The sequence below is a fragment of the Poecilia reticulata genome, linkage group LG11 (assembly GCF_000633615.1).
Source record: "Poecilia reticulata strain Guanapo linkage group LG11, Guppy_female_1.0+MT, whole genome shotgun sequence".
NCBI classification, from domain to species: domain Eukaryota; kingdom Metazoa; phylum Chordata; class Actinopteri; order Cyprinodontiformes; family Poeciliidae; genus Poecilia; species Poecilia reticulata.
This window is the reverse complement of record NC_024341.1, coordinates 15108706-15126473: the sequence shown is the minus strand read 5'-3', so window position 1 is coordinate 15126473 and position 17768 is coordinate 15108706. Positions and strand designations below refer to the sequence as shown.

Below are 17768 nucleotides of genomic sequence, written 5' to 3'. Positions count from 1 at the left end.
ATGGTCAGACATTTTCTGGCGGAGCAGAATTTATGGTTTCATCTATGATGAAAAGTCATGAACACGGACCTTACCCAAGGCAAGTTGGGCCTGCAGCGCCTCAGATGTCGATCTGGGGCCCCGTTGCCACCTCCAGGACGAGTTACTGATTTACCACATTTCTTCGTTTGAGGGTCATGGTTCTCACTTTGGTTCAGTGGAACCTCAAAGCCTTAGAAATGGCTTTGTAACTTCCCCCGCGACTACAGGTTTTTTCATGTTACTGAATTAAATGATCTACATTTGCATGCAACTTTGCCACAAAAGTCCAGTTTTGAAAACACAGAACTGGAGAACAGCTGTCACTGCACACATTTCATTCTTCCTATGGAAAGAGAGTCCACTCCCAGGCTGCTGGTGCAGATGAAGCAGTACAATAACATAAAGGAGCGTAATGGTTTGTAATAACAGCCTTGAGTCTCGCTCTATAATTTAGCCGTTGTTTGTTTCCTTCCGTCGTGTTGTTTATGCGAGTCTTTGTGTCGGTTATCACACTTTGAAAAAGATGAAAAGAGGAAAACATTATTTATATGCGTTTGTACACACTTATTTTTTTTTTTTTTATTTTTTGCATCTACTCATAAACAGTCCGAAGCTGCTTCTGATTTTGTTGTCAAACACAGACTCGTAGAAAAGAAGGCTGCTTGAGAGCACAATGAGCTCACATCAATCGGCTGCTGCTGCTGCTGCTGCCGTGACACTATCTGGGTGTGTGTGTGTGTGTGTGTGTGTGTGTGTGTGTGTGTGTGTGTGTGTGTGTGTGTGTGTGTGTGTGTGTGTGTGTGTGTGGGAGACGCACTGTCAGGGTGGGGCGGGTATGAAAAATCTCATTAATGCAGTGCGGCTGCTGAGCCACGGCTGCTGCTAAGTCCCTTGTATTGTCACTTTTCTCCAAGGCCCCCGAGTGCTAGCTAGCTAACTAGCATCATTGCCATGGAGACCCCGGCAGCTATTCCTCCCCACTCATCCTCAGAGCTTTCCCCCTTATGTTGTAGACACACACACACACGCACACACACACAGTCTCAGTAGCTAGGAGGGGGGCACACACACCTTCAATTTCTTCCTCTCTTACAGCCTCGCTCTCGCTTTTTGTCCTCTGACAAAGCTTGACAAACCACATGTGACTTGGAGGGCTCAGCACTGGGGAATTGTCAGAGCCCCCCCACCACCCCGTCCCTCAACAATTCATACAAACTCTAAATAAGCAGCCACATTGATTTTTAATGATAGCAGCCCGTGGAGATCCTTGTCTTCAGCAGAGAAGGAGGCAGAGAGAAGTTGAGGCAGAAAGGTGACCTCTGGGTCACTTTTCTTTTGTTTTGTTGAAGAGTAAACAACTCCAAAAGTGTTGCACGCTGCGGCTGTGGCTAAAAACCTCCTTGTATGTCAGAGGTGGTCCAGATCCTGATGTCATATTGTTTATATTGCATATGTTATTTACAATTTAAAGACAAAACATATTAAAGAAATGCATTTAGCAGCTATAACTTTCATCGAATATGTCCAATATGTGAATATCTGAAGCTGCAGTTCCAGTTGGTTTGTCAGCTGCAGGTCTGGGCCGTTGGGTCTGCTTCTGTGTATGCGTTCAATGTCTTTTGCTGCATAAATACATTTCAGACAACTTTTATTTGTAATATCAATAGCAGCAGCATAGCGTGGAGTTATTAGCGCTCTCTGTGACAGAGCCTTTCTGACTGCAGAGAGTATTATTTTTCTAACTCGCACTCCAGTTTTTTCTCACTTTTCCTGACAAGTCATAAGCATATATTAGCTTATTGGGGACTGAAACTGAAACATTTTGATACTTCTTTGTGTCTACTACATCTGTGCAGTGTGGTTGACTCACTTGTTTACAGAATTTATCAGAGGTCCAAAGCAAACAAATAAATGCCTCGACAAGCGTAGAGGTTCATGTTCACCTCAGTGACTGCAACATGTCCAGATAATGTGGGTGCAAAACACGTCTACCACCACCGTGCTTGGCACTAGGGATGAAATGCTTTTGCAGACGGGCGGCACGTTGGGTTTTTGCCAAATGTGCCTTACGGCCAGTCTGCTAATATTGTTTTTAGAAGGAGTAAGTTTCTTTCTGACATACCTTTCAAACAAGCCAAACTTGTTTTCGAAGGCGTGTGAATATTTATTTAAAATAGCAATAATAATAAAAAAAATAAATAAATAAAACATCCAAGCAATGTTAAAATTCCCCACAGACATCAAGAATTACAACATGTACAGTATTTGGTGTAAATGAACTCGTTCAATGTTTTCAGATCTTCATTAAAAGCCTTATTGCAGGCCTTGTGCGTGAACTCGGGACCTGTTGATAACTCAGACAGTATCTTGAACTGCAGTCACACATCAATGTGAATTAATGACCTTAATTAGCTTAATAAACAAGCGCTTGTTAAACTCCATTCATCATCTGCCTCTGAGATTTGATCAAAATGAAATCATCTCTGTGCCGCCAAATAATCTCCTTAAATTAACTTTAAACTTAAACATTGCAAGGCAAAACATGGCGTGTGTTATTGGTTTGAGATGGGCACCAATCTAGTTTATGATTTTTATTTTTTACATACATTATAATTTATGTATTACTACATAAATTAAATGATGCATTTCTAGTTAAATTGATTTAAAAAAAAAATCAATCAATTTAACCAAATTTCATCATAACGTTGAACAGAATTGGACTGGGAAGATGGCTTGCTGGAGGTGGTAAAAGAAGAGAAAAGTGCTGGGGATGAAGAAGGATGGAGGATGGGAAGAAATGCGCGTCTGGAACTTTGCACGCCGTGTCATTTTGCACGCAGATCCCATGAACGTGAACGTGGTGAAGCGCGCTGCGGAGCCGACTCCACATATGGAGGTCATTCCTCAGATCAAAGTGTTGCTTCGGCTAATTAATCTATATCAGTGTTAATTAATCAACCTAACCTCAGGCTTTACAGACCACCCTCTAATAAGAGCCTGCGCGCGCGGGTGTGTGTGTGTGTGTGTGTGTGTGTGTGTGTGTGTTCATGTATGCCTGACAGATGATGATGATGATGTGCTTTAATCTGTACTCCTGCTGCGGTGCGCAAACATGTTCACCTGGCTCCACTTTTATGTTACACAATGTTAATGTAAGACTGCAAACAAAGAGATTAAATAATAGGATTAAAACTTCAGCGAAGACAAGCTGTCATATGAGAAAGTGTGTCGGGACAAAGTATTTAAATGGGGGAGGAAAAAAGTGCTTTCTTAAGAGAGGCGAGAAAATAATTAACCTCAGAGACATTTAGCTAATTAATTCTGCACTGGCTTTAAATGAAGTGGAGCAGTAGCCGGTCAGTAGATCTCATGTAAAATGTATGTCACCTTACATTACTGTGTAAAGAACAAGAGCTGCTGCTGCTGTTTAATATAATGACACATGTAATCTTTAGTCTCCTCGCACCCTGAAGGCGCTGCAGTGGAACCAGTCAGCCTTTCAGCTAAAGCTAAATAAACTGGCAGTCTATTTACACAGGTGGGAGCCCATAAAACCATGTTTGCATGTAATTACGTACGTTTATGTTGGTATTAATGATGCATTAACATGGCATTCAGGGGCGAATCGGATTTCCTTTCATGCAGAAGGATGAGTGTGCAGGAGTGGATAGTGGTTTCAGTTATTTTAAGGGCTTTTATTTTATTTGTATATTCTTTTGCACATGATAAATCATATAATTTGCTCAAATTTGGCTGTTTTTAGAAAGAAAAAAGTTTAATAAAGACAGAAACCAGGAGGTCCTTCAGAGCAACTTAAGCAGAAATCATTAGTTCCAGTAGATTTATAATCCAAATGATTACAAATAAACATTAAAAAAACTAGTTAATTTAAATTTCACAAGGGAAAATACTCTCAAATCACACAAATATGTTAAACCCAAATGTTTAATGTGATCTCATTTCCTTAAAAGAGAAAAGAAACTATTAAGCCTTCTTCTGCTAAAGAAACGTACCATCTTGGTTGTCACAGTTACATTAATATCATATATAATATTTATTTAATGGACTTTGGTACAGAATCGAAACAGTCTGACTTTTTTGGAGCAACAGTACAAACGTATCAGAAGTGAACTCTTGCTGAGGATTGTGTGTAAACTAGAAGAGAGTCCAAAAAAAATCACAACAAAGAATTTTTACCTTTCGACTCAGGATTTCATGAACCGTATTCACACATGTGCACAGAGCCAACGAGAAAGCCCCAGCATTCAGAGCCCAGCTTTCTTCAAAGAATCAGGCCACTGGTGGCAGCTGTCAGTGTACCAAAGTATCTGCCTTAGCATTCCTGTGGTTTAACGCTATGCTTTGAAAACAAGTGCTGACCACAACCCCGGAAAGCGCCCCCCTTCCTCTCTCTGTTCCCCTCCCCGCCCCGCTCTGAATGTAATGAAAATATTAGCAAAATGCCCCCAGTGAGAAAAGAAGCGGAGCAGCTTTTGGGGCCAGGCTTCGAAATGCAGAGCTAGATCTGTAAGGAGAACTTGGATGCGCGTGCGGGCGGGCGGGCAGGCGGGCATGCCTTACATGCAGAAACACATGTTCACATGACCACACTGTGACACTAACATTCGCTCTGTTTGAGGTGATTAAATGTGGCTTTATTAACTCGATTTTCAATAAACGCACTTTCTGTTCAACTTAAATGTTTATTTTCATTTTTTTTGTTGTTTAGGTTTGTGTGATTATTTCCGCAATGCAATTACGTCAGCTTCCGTGGGATTTGTCTCCTCGTTCGATGAGCAGCGTTTCCTCGGGCTTCAGAGGGTTTCTCTCACACACTGTACCAATACAACATGGCACACACCAGGACACTGTGGTAACACTGCAGCTGACTGCCAGCTGTGTAACTACACTGTAATCATAAAAGGCCAACAGATGTGGAGTGAAGGACCATGAAGAACTCCAGGAAAAAATAAAAATAAAAAGTCGTAACAGTAACCAAAATCAGGATTTTCAACCCATTTGTTTTCAGGGCGCCTACCAAAAGTTTCGTAAGGATCAGTGGCTAGATGGGTCCCACCAGTAATCCTGGGCTGGCACGCAAAAACCAGAAGCCTTGACACAGTTTTAGGACTTTTATTCAGGTGTTTGCTATGGTGAAACTTGAAATTTAAGGTAATCTCAGAAATAAATCTTAATCCTCTTTGTTTTTTCTTAAAAAATAAATAAATAAAGGAGGAAAATATATTTACTTCCTGTTTTTGTCACATTTGAAGGTTTCAGATTACCAACACACATTTTAATGTTACCAATAATCTCAGCAACAATATGGAACGATTCCAAAGTGATTCTCCCCATTTAATCCAATTCATAAACACCCTAATTTAAAAGGTTGGTTTCAGGTGATTTATAGAAATGTTGAGGTTCTGTTCCCTCTTTACTCAAAGCTGCCAAGTTTGTTTTGAGTAATCAGAACTTGAAATAATTTAAAATATAGATTAAGATTGGTGCAGAGCTATTTAAAAAGCATATTCTTTTATTATAATAGGAATTATGTAATTAAACAATGCAGAAGAAAAATGGGGAAAAAGAGCCAAAACCTTTAAATTCAAGTTCATTTGGTAAGTAAAGAAAAAAAACAACAAAAAAAAATTCAAGGAATAATTGTTCCACAGGCATCACAGTTATGAGAATATCACATGTGAATTTCACATGTGTAGTTTATTTTTAAAATGTATTTTTGAAATTGTTAAAGTATTTTGAAGGCGTTTTATATTAATAATCCCACGGCATAATCTTTTTAAACAGGCCTGTTTCTCTTTGTCACATTTCAAAATGAGACAAAACCATTTGCCATCCAAGTGAGGCAGGTATATATTGTCTTCAGAAAGTTAGAAAACGGTTACATTTGAATAAAATCTTACTTCATCAATTTCTATGTTCGCAGCAATAATAACAATGTTCACAACTCGGGCTGTGATGAGAGAGTAGTGTGCAAGGGGAAGGGGAAAAAAATCCTCTAAACTCACTGTTGGAGAACTAGAGAAAATTATTTGATGTGAAACTTTGCTACTATATTAAATTTATTTAATTTAAGACTTTACTCATTTCGTGGTGTTGCACTTTATTTTCCAAGATAATTCATTCATATGATTTATTCACTAAGCTCTTACTGTTGACCTCCAAAATAAAAAAGAAATCCTTCAGAATGCCGTGAAGAACTATATCGTCATCGAAACGCATTGATAACTTTTAATAGTTCACATCTATCTCAGCGTTACATCTGACTCTTGTGCTGAAAGTAGGAAGGCGCTTGTCATAGCTGAAGAGTTTTAGAAATGGCTTTGAAGTTTTATTTTAATCTGACAGCCTTCTATGAAAGATGTTCAACTTGGCAACACAGTTAACACCCATCTGCTACACACACGCACGCACGCACGCACACACACACACACACACACACACAAACGATACACAAGACATGCAGCTGTGAGAGACTACTTGCGAATGCAACCCTGTTTACTCACAGATCTGAAGCTGACTGAAAAGTCTGCATGGGTGCTAAGGAATTGTGCACTTGTTCGTGGAGGGAGAAGAAAACATCACCCGCTCTGACGGAGCGCTAATAGTGCGGTGGGTTTGGGGTTTAGCCTCAAAGTGTTCTGAATGATTCTCCAATGTTTACAGAACCGATCAGAGGAAGGACGATATTCTCTGTCATCTCCCGTAGTGACCAGGAGAATGTTGATGTACATTGCTCTCTATGCTTCTGTTTATTATTCACAGATTGAGTCTTCTCTACCTGTTGCTGCCATTAAACGCTGCATATTGTGTTTTTGTACTGTAGAAAGTACTACTGGTCCAGTGCTTTGAGTTTAGCTTTGCCTGTTTTCTTCATACAACCAGAGAAATGGTTGTATCCAGAATCCAGAATGAGCTATTCCATCGGTTGATGGAATAGCTCCATCAACCGATGATGGAACTATTCCCAGCGTCACTCATGCAAACTCACTTTTCTGTTGAAAGCACCCCTGACCAGTCATTTACGCTTGGTTTAACCTTCTTCCTTGACGGCGTCAGTGACGGAGCGGTTGCTGCCATTACTCACATGTAATCTGTTTTCATCGCATAGAAACCACACACATAAACTCCTGCTTCAGTTATTCCGTATTTAATAGTGTCTCGTTGCTAGCACGTCGCTTCTATTAACCACTTTACACTTTTTTATGTTTTCATGACATGGAAAATACTCCCTGCACAGCGCTTGTGTGCTTTGCCGCGTCTTTTGCCAGAAAAAGAACAAAACTATTGATAAGCTATTACTGACCGTTCCAATTGACTCTCAGCCAAATTGGATTCTCTGTAAGTTGATATTTATTGGCTCTGTGTTCGTCTTGTAAAGTCTCTTGAGATAGCATTTAGTCTCAATTGGAGCTGTAAAAGTAAATTGAATTGAAAGTAAAACTTGATATTAAGCTAATCTAATCAAACTCTTTTTTAGTAAAACAGATTCAAAGGAAAGAAATCGTCTCAGCTGTTGAGAATCCGCTGCCTTGTGTGTCGCTGTCTGAGTTCGCTTTGAGGTCGAGGTGTCATGCACAGGGCTTGCTCTGCCAAAACCAAATGGCAAAAACGAGTTTGGTTTGACAAATACTGCGTGAAACGTTCTGCATTGCTTCATGGTACGAGGGCATTTGACAGGAGAAATAGAAACGCTTTTGGGAAGAATCTCTGCTGGACAAATGTGGTGCAAATTAATCTGCTTTCCTCTCGGTGCGCTTGTTATCATCTTGTAAGAGAGTGCGTTTCTGTCTCTGTTACGGTCAGACAATGCTATTCTAATTTTATTTAATGGCATTACATATTTAGGGCCTTCTGCATGTCTGCTCGAGGAGATTTCAGGCTGCCAAGCAGTGTCGGATTAGCCGCGTCGTGTTAAAATGCTAGAAACCTCATATTTCTTAATGTGTCATTCGGCAGCTGTAATAAAGACGGCTCTTATCTGGGAAATCCGTCAGCCTGATTTCCATTGTTTAGGTCGGATTCCAGTTTTATTCGGGTCAGAGCGTTGTGTTTTTGCTGCACAATATGACATGATTTACAGCTGAGACATAATGCCTAGCAAAAATAGTCGTAGTAATTAAACCCAAACATATTTTGTAATTTATGGAAATTTTTAAAGACTGACAAGTCTTTGACTTGCTAGAAAGTGAAAGTCCAAGTTTTATTTCGCATTTGGCCAGTACCATAAGCATCATGCTGCCAACACCATGCTTCACTATGGAGATGTCTCTGCTGTTATGCATGTTAAATTAAATAAACATCCTGTATTGTGACTTCTGAAAGTAATTAATTACATTAGATTTTAATTAAGGGAATCAGAGTAAAATAGGCTGAATTCTCGCCTCCAAAACTTTAAGTTGTTTTTTTTAATTTTAATTAGCTATTCCTTTCCACTTCGTAATCACGCACTACTTGAGCTTTCATCTGAAATCCATATTTTAAAAAAAACAAACAACATTTTTGGATATAATGAAAAAATGTGAAAGATATTTCTATTGCTCCAAGTTGGATTCGTTTTACAACACAAACGGCAACAAAATTACAACGCGGTATTATTCTCTACTAGTTCTTTCTCGGGTAAACCTTGTTTGGACAGCGTTTTTCAGCACAGAAGTGGGCGACAGGAAGTGTTTTAACAGTTTTCTTGTAAAACAAGTAAAACTAAAAGGCCTGCAAAACTCTGCTCCGAGAGTGGGTGAGAGAAACGGAAATGGAGGAAAGACGAAAAGACACAATTTATTCAAATTGGGTGTTTTTGCCCTTTCCTGTTTTATTCTGGCGTTTGGTCTCCCGAAGCCAGAGGCACCAGAGTCCACCTCATTCGGCGGGGTTTTTTGGTGGGTGCAGAGTCAAGGTCAAAGGTCATCATCTGGATAGTTTTAGCTATTTGTGAACGTTCCCTTCAGCGTTGATTGAGGTCATGCGGAGCGGGCCTCAAAACCTGTGACCTATAATCCCCTCTGCAGTCATCTGGCTGCTGGCGTAGAGTTTCCATGCAAAAAAAGAAAAGGCTTTAAAGACGGAGAAGAACAAAAAAAAAAAAAACACCCTTGGTGAAATCCCAAGTGATTTAAATGTTAGTCTTCATTAAATAAAGATTTTCTGTGTGATTTATTTTGGCCATAAATAAATCACATTTATTTGAGATTAATGTAACAAAAAAACAAAAAAAAGGCAAAAAGAGTGTATCTGCGCCTTGTGGCATAAATTAATATCTATTATGTATTCCAGCTCAACAACGTATTCCTTAAACATAATGCCAGGCTGGATCTATTACCATTTTTCCCCCCTATCTCTGTTAATATCAGGTTTATGGAGCGCAGAATTTAATTAAATAACGCAGAGTGACTGTGAAGGGAGATGGTTTTTTGTTTTTTTCTTTATGCATTATGCTTCCAAGCCCTCTTGCAACTCTTAACAGAATGCAGATGGTGGTCAGGGGACGACCGACAGGCAGTCAAGCACGTCAGACTGCAAATTTGACTGAGACCTCGTCCGCAGCCATGATTGTTTACTGCCTGTTTTTTTCTTTTTACTGGTTTTTTGAATCTGAGAAAAGGAGATAAAGAAAATGACTCGTTTACTCTTCCAATTAAAGAAAGTAAAAAGGCTCCTCGTCGTGTAAGATGATAGTTGGCATGTGTGTTTTTTAAAGCGGAGCTGATGGCTGTTTCCTCTCTGCGAATGTAACCCCAGTCTTCGCGTGTCTCCAGTTTCACCTCGGCTCCGTAGCCCGAAGCGAGGCTGGACCGTTAAAATATATTGCCACGGAAGACTTCATTAGGTGGAAGACATTAAACACAAACAATCTGACAGTAAAAGAACCAATTTACCTCAAATCCAGGTGGTCGGGTGGAGCGCGACCGCTCCCCAATTTTTATTTTTTTTCCAACAACCAGCCTAAGAAGTTGTTTTCAAATTAGCAGGAACATTTTAACTCGGCTGTTTCAAGTGTGACGTGACTTTTAATTTCTCTTGTTTTTCCTCACTTTGTCAGCCCAACTGGTCGTCCGTCAAGCACTTCAACAAAGTTGTTCAAATTGATGCGACAGAAACTTTAGCTCTTCGATTCGTCATATTCGCACATGAACAACGCGAAACACTTAATTTTGCGCACGTATGCCCATCGTGAGGTGAACCCGTCCTGCTTTAATTGCCCATCTCGCTGCCTTTGCTCGGCTTAAAATAATAAATAAAAACTAATTAAACGAAGTACCCGAAATGAAGCTAAAGTTGTTGCCGCGTGAAGTTAATTTGCGAGGCTGACCTGACTCTGGGCTTCGTGAATGGCCTCAGAGTCACTGGGAGGAGAGGGCGGAGGATGATGGGGGGGGGGGAGCTTTTGATTAATAATACAAATCCTCCTCCAAACGCTCCACAGAACTGATGGGATGCGACGTTTCAAAAGCTGTGGGGGTCACGGAGCCTTTGAACTTTGACCCTTGAACCAAGGCACATCACAAAGACGGGAGACAAAAGGAGCGTGCAAACGTTGCGCCTCCACAGCCGCGGGGCGCGATCGTCCCGGACAGCAACTTCTTAGAAACGTCATGATTTCTGCTGCGGTGGTTTAGAAAAGTATTCAAACGTATTACAACCAAAACGATTGAACATATTTTATGTGAATTTCACGTGTCACACCGACAGCATAGTGTAGTGAAAAGACCTCCAGACATGTTTTTTTTTTTTTTGGTTTAGAAATCAGCCCCCTGGAGTTAAAACTTTCTTCTGCATTTCCAGATGTAGGTTTTTTTTTTTTTTTTTGTGGGATGTTTCCACTAGCTTTCCACATTTACAGAATGGCAGTTTGTCCTTCGTTGAAAAAAAACAGCTCAAGCTCAGTCAGATTGGAACAAGTGCATCGATTTTCAAATCCTACAAGGCTCATTGTCCTACAGAAAGATCTCAAGCTCCAGTTGTTGAGGCTCTTGTGTTTTTCACAACCTTTTAGATCAGGGGTTTTCAGCTGCATTCCTCGAGAGGCGGCATCCTGCAACTTTTAGATGCATCCTTGATTCCACAGACTCGTCTCCTCACTTGGCAGCCAAGTTCTCCGGAGTCCTAACGAGCTGAGTGCTGGAATCGGTGTGTTGAAACAGAGAGACACTTCAGCTGTAACGGGTTTTCTTCTGGCACTGCCAAGTGCGTATATTTTCATGTGTTTTCCTGCTAATTCTTCTTCCCTTTTCGGCAGAACGTCAGTATCTTTCTTTTCTTTTGAGCAGAGTACCTTCTGCACTGGTGTGTGGCAAATCGCAAATAGGTCTTCATTGGCTTCTTTCAACAATTGCTTTCTTCTTGCATCCTCTTTCATAAAAACCAGAGATGTGGAGTAAATCTCGTAACAGTCCTCCTTTCAGCAGATTATCCCACCTGAGCATTAATTTATCTCAGATGTATGGCACAATATTCAGATTTTATTTTATTTTTTTGGCCCTTTTCTCTAAACTTTGTGCTTTTCTGTCCTGAGGAATTCCCAGATAGTATGTGGGGGGGAAAAAAAATCAAGGCACAAGCATACTTTTGCCAGGCATTGCATCAAATCAACAGTATTATAACAGTATAATAAAACAAATCCCACTAGTTGAATGTGAGCGATGGTTGAGAATTGAGTCTGTTCGATTATCTGGGTGAATATAGAGGAGAAAATTAGAGCGAGAGAGAAACGGAGAGCTGGCAGCCTTCCTTTTTGATTAGCCATTAGCCTCTGGTGATGGAAGTCACAGCCAGCGCGAGCATCACTCCGTTTGATTACAGCAGAAGAAAACACCTCTCCCCAGCCAATACGTATCACTCCAGGGGGGTGATTTGGGCTCGCTGCTTTTCCCCTCCCTCTTCATGATGTAATCAGAAATGCTCTAAGTGTAAAAAAAAAACAACCCCACAATAAACAGTCACGGTAAGTGGAGGTGTAACTTGTTTGATTTAAATGGAGCTTGAAAGATTTTATTTAATTTTTTTTACCAAACTTGTTGAAGCATCTTTTGGAAAGACTTTCGTGAGAGCTGAAGTTGACTGATGCACCAAGAGTCATTTTCATGCAGGGAAGGCAAACAATATAGATCAAAAAAAAAAAAAGTCCCCCCAAGTGTGAGAAAGAGGGCAGACCCCAACAACAGAGTAGATGAGTTTTTGGCTCACACACCTCCTCCTCCTCCTCCTCCTCCTTTTTTTTTTCTTTCCGGAGCGCTGTGGTAAATAACATTTTTATGAAGCCAAAAACTTTGTGGCGGCTTCATAAAACATTCTGTCAGGAAAACAGAATAGTTGCCAACTTAATGCAGCTGACTTTGAACCTATTTTCCGGGCCGCTTTCGAGAAACAATCTACTTCAGTCTGAAGGCAAAGTTTCCGTCAGAGAGAGATTAACAACTCCCGTCCGAGCTCTGGGCCTGCTGCTCGGCTCACTCGACTTGTCACAGGAACCTTAAGAAAGCCGTGCCCCCAAATAAAGTTTAATATAAAGACATGGCGAAACAAAAACACGGTAAGTGGTTCATGAACGATGCATCACCACTGATATCACCTGCAGCACTCTTTACTCCGGGAGACTCGGTGCGCGCAGAGCCGAACACAACAGCTGGCAGTTATCCCCTCCTCCCTGTTATTTTCTTTCGAGCGCAGCCTTAATTTCTTTGTGCCTCCCTCTCCTCTCTTTTCATGCTTGACTTGCAGCAGCTTTTGTCCCGTAGCGGAGCAGCTCATCAGGGGGAAAGCGGGGGCGTGAAAGCACGGAGGTGGTGGTGGTGGTGGTGGTGTTGTTGTTGTAGACCGCTGGCCGTACTTTGCCAAAGGAGGCTAAAAAAGAAGACTTCCTGCTGCTCTCACTTTCTTCACATGTAAAAACAACACTTGAGAAACAGCACAGCTCCACTCTTGTCTTTCTGTTTTGCTTGATCTTTTGTTACTTTTGAGACAAAACTTTTGACTCGATCCGCAATTGTCCAATTTTACAGAATCTTTTGGAATTTAATCTTTAAATTGCTTTCAGCTATCGGGCATCCGGTGCGGTCATCTGCTGCTGTAGCCCAGCTGCTTCAATATTCTGCATATTCTAGGTTCAGAATTGTAATTCTGCGCACCTTGCTTGTATCGAAGCTTCAGATGTCTTTCATCTCCAACCAGTCTGCCCATTTTTCTCTTGACTCCAATGTATTTTCGTTCACACAGCTTCTGCACACTCAACGTTTTCTCTTTTTCATACCATTCTCTGTAAACCAGAGATGTTTGCGTGTGTGTGTGTGTGCGCGCCCGTGTGTGTGTGCTCAGTCCAGCCTGTCTGCAACCAACAATCATGCCATTTTTAAATTCAAATAACATTTTTCCAGCCTCACTCTGACCCTCAGACAAATGGTTCTTTGTTTTTGTTTTGTCCAAATCTCGGTAACAAATTTTCTAGCAATATACCATTGCTTGTTATTATATATAGTACATATATACATATAACCCCCCCACCCCCCCTGCATAATCATTGTGCTCTCTTGTGTGCATTTGATTTATCCATCCACCTTTTAATTGTCAGAAACAATCTCCAAACACATCTGAACATTTCATATTGGCAAAAATTGAGCCGTAATATTGGCATCGAGTTGCTCCAGCACTTCTGTAATCGCCACCATGTGCATTTTACAACTGCTGTCACAAGATAAGAAGCATTTATGTGTGAAATATGTGAGAAATAATCGCCTTATTACGTAGATTATAATCACAGGAAATATCACAAACAGCCAAATCCTTCTTCCTCTTTGTTCGAGACTCCGTCAAACTTCCCAGGCCACGTAAAAGGCTGTAAAGCAAATGGCTGAAAAGCGCCAACTCCAAACGGGATATGGGAGGTTGACAGACAGAGGAAATGGCTGGATGTTTGTGGTCCTGCCTGTGCTGGATAGTGTCAGAGCCAAACAAGGCTGTAAAAATGCCAGCCTTAACAGGCAGCAGCTTGATCTGCTATTAACGGAGAGCAGCTAGGTAATGAAATGCTAAACAGCACACACGCACCCGCGGTCGCGGACGTCGGAGACGCGGCCTGCATGCAAATGCGGGCCGAAGTATCAGCCGTTCTAATCAGACTCTTAACTCCCTCCATTTTTTTTTTTTTTTTTCCTTTTCCACTGCAGGCCACGTGTTCGGTTCCCCCCCAAAGGACCGGAGTTAATTCTGCCCCTGACAGCCAGCGCAGTGTACTAAGCCATTTCTGGATGCTGGAAATTGATTAGTGTGCAGAAGACTTGCCCGTGGTAATGAAGTTAGAGCTCAATCAGTTAATCATGTGACATGTGTGTTTATGTGAGTAGATATATTTACACAAATACACATGCCTGGCTGGATGAGGATGAAGACTTACACAGAAGCACACGCACACACACACAGTGACTTAAGGATATCTTTACTGTCACTTTAGCTAATTTCCTTTCTCCGTTCTTTTCCAGCCCGTCTCTGTCTCGCACTTTCCCTCCTCCCCTCCAGCCCTGCACAGGCCTGTCTGTCCATCTCTGGTATGTTGAGCCAATCAGCCAGGCGCTCCACACACGCTTAATGAGCTCACGAGGGACGTGACATGACTGCAGCGACAAGCGTTCACCGCCTTTCCCCAAAAAAAAGAGAGAGAGCGAGAGAGAGAGGGAGAGAGAGAGAGGGAGAAAGAGAGAGAGAGAGAGAGAGAGAGAGAGAGAGAGAGAGAGAGANAGAGAGAGAGAGAGAGAGAGAGAGAGAGAGAGAGAGAGAGAGAGAGAGAGAGAAAAATCAGCATCCAGCTGCCAGAGTCTAATTGTCAAGTAAGTGGGAAATCATTGTAATGTGGCAGACAGACAGAGAAAATCCAGGCACAAACTCATGCTTTAAATCAGCTTATTTTGTTGTGGCAAAAAATAAATATGATTTGTTACTTCAATTTTGAAAACATTATTGCTTTGTTATATGTTGTGTCTCTTGTTTTCATATTTTTTTCCTAATATTTCGTAGTTTCCTTCTCTCTTTTTTTTTTCTTTTTAAGTATGGTCATAAGATATTAGACGGCCCACTTGCTCATGCATGGTTTTATCATTGTTATTTTATCCCTTTAAATTCTTTCACCATGTTGAAAACTAAGCACGGTTGCGAAAGGCTGTCATTAATTTTCTACAAATGGCCGCATAGGTTATTCGCACTTTGAATATTTTTAAGCTACTGTTTTGGTAACGTTGCCATTTTATCCCGGGGATCTGATTTCACTGAAAGATCCCAGAACAGTTCTTTCAGTTCCTTTACCAACTGTGTATTTTATTAGTTTTCAGTACATCTTTTAAATCTTGTCATTTTTCAGATTTAAAAAAATAAATAAATTTTTTTGTCAGCTAGATGGAAACCAAGCTCAGTTTGAATCGTTTTTATCAACACTTGCTCGTCTGACGTCGGGACCGTTGTTTGTAAAAGGCAGAAGCCTCATGCAGGACGCGGTTCCTGCTGCTTCTCGTCCATTTCTGCCGAACTGATATTTTTAAAAAATGTTTTCCAGTTGGATTTACGAAACATGTTAGTCTCCATGTCCACAATCCCTGACTTGCTTCCACAGTTAAAGCTCCCTTTGCTTTTCTCTTGGTACGTCCCTCATAACCAAGTAGCTAATATCCCTGTAAGCGCCGAGCGATCTCTGACCCGACGGTCGCCGGCTGAAATGCTTAATATTCCTGTTTCATTTTCTGCTAATTCTCCCCCACCCTCCCCCTCCCCGTTCTTTCTTTCTCACTCTGCTCTCGTTAGATGCATGTAATTGCCTAATTCAACATGCATTAGAAATGTAGTGTTTAAGTAATCATTGCCGATAAGATGGGGATAACATTTCAATTACCTTGTCTTTGCATTATCTCTGCCGCAGTGTACATAACAATTAAATATTCTGCATGACTTGACAACAGCAGCTGGTTTCATGTACAAACTGTCGTCACACGTTCATAAACGTCACTTTACATGATGCCGCTTTTCTTTTTTTAAAGCTACTCGCAAGACATTTTCTGGAAAATGAATCGGATGCACATTAGTCATTGTTTCTAATTGATAAAGCATTGTTAAGTGGTCAGATTATTTTATTTATTCTGATGAAAATAATTTCTTAAAGATCAAATTTGTCCTCTCAAAAGCAAATTTCTTTGCGCATGGGATTGTGATGATGTCATAAAAAGTAACTTTCTTTTGTTTAGAGTACATCTGTTTGTGTTTTAAGTGTCTTTAAATGTGATCCTTGCACAAGATCTCTGAATGGATTATTATAAATTAATGCAAAAATAAAGCACAGGGAAGCAGTTTGTGAAGAGAACCAGGACTGCAGCAATCAAACTACATTACTGAAGATCATTAGCAGTCATTTTTAAGACAGATGGTTAAAAAAAACAAAACAAATAAAAGTATTTAGTCAGTCCAGATGCATTACATTGGAATAATTTGAAAGTCCTAATGATGTTTCCTGCACAAGCTGAAGCTGGAGTACAGATAAGCTGAATTACTATGAGTTGTAATATCTCTCTCCTGGAAAATAATGTAAATATCTCAGGTGATACAAGCTATGAAGTTGCAAATTAGCTTCATAACTTCATGTTGGCTGATATTCTTGATTCCTGTTCCGTCTGTGACATTATCAACCCAGTTACACATAAAATATCAATTTTCTCTTCCTGGGTGTACAGTTTATGATTTTTTTTTTTAATTCTGTAAAATGTAAACTTTATTTACTAGAAGCATCTTCATTTTTACTGTGCACATATCAGATACAAAACACACCACTGAACAAGTAGAAATAAACCGCAGAAACTGTTCAAGACAGAATGACTTCGCAGAGTCATATTTTGTTCCCTGCTGATAAATTTGTAAAATTTCAGGAAGACGAGACAAATCAGTTTGATTTTTTATTTTATTTTTTTAAACACTGATCCTATGACCTGTAATTTTCCTGAAATTTGCTTCAAATTCGAACTTCCTCAGCAAAAGTTTCACAGACGACTCGTGGAAGCACCGCCAGATGTTTTCTATCAAAAACAGGTTGTTTGCCACTAAATGAGCCCGGATCGCCACTTTAACACTTTCCCTTCCCGGGCTGCACATTTTCCTCAAAGGCGCATGCCAGGAATGCTGGCTAATGACTTCCTCGTCGAGTCTTGTGGTTTCTCGTCGGATGGTACATGTGGAACCTTGTTTTTTAAACCGGATTGCTGCTTTCTTCTTTGCGCACGATTCGCCAACAGCTGCAGTGAACTTACAGCTAAGGCCTTATCTGCTCCCCTGGCAGGCGCCGCCAGTTTCCCCCTGTGTGACTCCGAGGTAGAAAAAGGTTGTACGAGACAAATGGAGAAACAGCAGGAGATTGTACAACAGATGGGATGATAGAAAATTAGATAAAACCGGCACATATTGTAAAAAAAAAAAAGTGTCTGTGTGGCATGTGAGCCGGGGCAGTTACAGCCGGATATGCTTCACTGCCTGGAGGCAGATAGCAATCTTGCAACTTTGAAGTAGCAGAGTTCGAATGAGATTGGTGATGTTTCTCCTCTCTGAAAAAGTTCAGTCACGTCGTCTTTTCAGTGCTACTGGAAAATCAAAACAAAATACCAAGAGAAGACAAACTCGCTTATGCTGCGAAGCGGCTCTGTTGGAGATTTTTTTTTTATTTATTTATTTTTATTTTTTTGATGAATTGGTAAACAACCAGTTATGTTCTC

The 17768-nt window shown here is 40.7% G+C and overlaps 1 long non-coding RNA gene across 1 annotated transcript in view; it reads left to right on the top strand.

The window, feature by feature from the left end:
- The window catches only part of LOC103472427 (uncharacterized), a 36546-nt gene extending 21862 nt beyond the window's left edge, over window positions 1-14684 (top strand). The window contains exons 2-3 of the long non-coding RNA XR_534858.1: window positions 14199-14318; window positions 14511-14684. This is a non-coding gene — a long non-coding RNA (uncharacterized LOC103472427). The remainder of the gene's footprint in view (window positions 1-14198; window positions 14319-14510) is intronic.
- Window positions 14685-17768: the final 3084 nt, after the last annotated feature.